Source organism: Mauremys mutica, chromosome 1 (assembly GCF_020497125.1).
Source record: "Mauremys mutica isolate MM-2020 ecotype Southern chromosome 1, ASM2049712v1, whole genome shotgun sequence".
Taxonomy (NCBI): Eukaryota; Metazoa; Chordata; order Testudines; family Geoemydidae; genus Mauremys; species Mauremys mutica.
The window spans coordinates 145343789-145345794 of record NC_059072.1 but is presented as its reverse complement, the minus strand read 5'-3'; positions in this window follow the sequence as shown (position 1 = coordinate 145345794).

Genomic DNA, 2006 nt, shown 5'->3' with positions numbered 1-2006 from the left:
ATTGGACTATCCCGTAAGACAGCAATGAGCCCTGGGTGTGGAAGGATGGCACAGCTCTTCCAGTGACCTGTAAGTGCCTCTCAGTGGCAGAAACTGTTCACTACTTATTACACCTACTTGTTTATTTCCTGCAAACAGTGGGCTAGCTTGTGGCTTTTATGACACAGTCCTGTGTAGGAGGTGGTGTGCAGCTGCACTGCCCAGGATGTCACAATCTTTCTCAGGGCTTGTCTGTGTTTATGAGGCTGGAGCTCTGCTATGATGGAACAGATTGTTCCCCCTGGTGGGCTGCCCTGCTCCATAAGCAAGTGGAAAGGGAGGGGGAATGACCCACTTTTCTGAGTTGTGCTCCCCGGGGGAAGGGGGGATCAGAACCAAGCAGCCTTTCCACTCATTAGAGTGCAGGGACTGTTGTGGGAAGTCCCTGCTCAGCTATTGAGTGGAGAAGGCAGGTTTATTCTGCTCCTTGCTTGGCTGAGCAGAAGCCATCACCCTCTGGCCCACAGAGATGAGTTCAGAAATGTCTGTGGCACTGTATTTGTCTGGTACACAGTAGAATCCAAAATGGTTCATATGGTGTTAGTGACAGGAAAACACTAAAATGCTTCATTAGATACAGTTCTGTTGATATATCACTTGTTCTCTGTGGTCTGCCTGTATACATCTCACTTTCAGCAACACTAGATTCATTCACAAGTTGCTTTTAGAAACTAAACCCACTCCTGTCCCCTGCTCCTCTACCAATGCCACAATGAGTACCACTGTTGAGGATGGTTACTATTAATGGCAAGGCAGGCACTAAGATGTCTCTTTCCATCTTAGGTTTACACTTACACAACTTTACATGCCAGGGGACTGTGTGCTTCTTGCCAGCAGAGCAGTCAAATTCTATTCTTGTGAAGAACAACACCCCTGTATTTGTGAGAAGAAGGCCGTTCACTCAGAACCTACTGCACTGGCAGCAAGAGGAAAGTAGAAATCATGTGAATTGTTTCCTGCCATAACCTGACTCCTGAACACAAAGACAAACTCTGGAATAATCCCTGCCTCTAGAGGTAGTATGTTGCATTTATTATGTTGTAGATTACAGTAATTTTCAAATACTTCCTGCAATCGCAGAAAAGGCTGAGCAATTTGTAATGGAAGGAGACTGGCCTTAGCCATTCACAGTGAGTAGTACCATATTCACTTGATAAACCACACCCCCTTGGACAGATAAACAGCCAGTCAGAACATTCTTATTAACCTGAATTATAGTGTATTTAACTATAAAGCTGCAATACCTTTTTCACTACAGCATCTTTAAATATCGAGGAAGGTTTCCTTGATGCAGAGACAGCAGCCACTTTGTTTTCAGAGCTGCTGAAACTTGTTGCAGAACAGACACAGCAACTGTACTCTGTCACAGACTTTCCTTTTCTTCTTTCTTGTTTTTCCTTTATCCAAAATAAAAGTCATTTTTAGACTGACGGCTCTAACATAGCATCCCATTCCTATTCAATACAACTTTATTTTAAGGAGCCAGTTAGTTCACTATCAGGTCAAGAAATGCTTTGCTAATTCTGTAAATGGTTTATCATTGACTATATCTTTAATAATAGTTCACCCAAAAAGATAAGTGGCAACACTAAACACCTCAATATAACACTCCTCCCTCAGATCCTCTTCTCAGCCTGACACCCAGGGCCAGCTCCAGGCACCAGCACAGGAAGCAGGTGCTTGAGGTGGCCAATGGAAAGGGGCGGCACGTCCGGGTCTTCGGAGGCAATTAAGCGGCGGGTCCATCAGTCCCTCTTGGAGGGAAGGACCGGCCGCCGAATTGCCATTGAAGAATTAAGCTTTTTTTTTTCTCTTAGCCGCTTGAGGCAGCAAAAAAGCTGGAGCCGGCCCTGCTGACACCTGTGAGAGTATAAGTGGCCCCTCTCACCCGAGGAAGCCCTCTTGTCAGAATGCAAGTTTCACTCTCCAAGGAGAGAAGGGCTGCATGTGCCTGGGGAAAGCTAGTT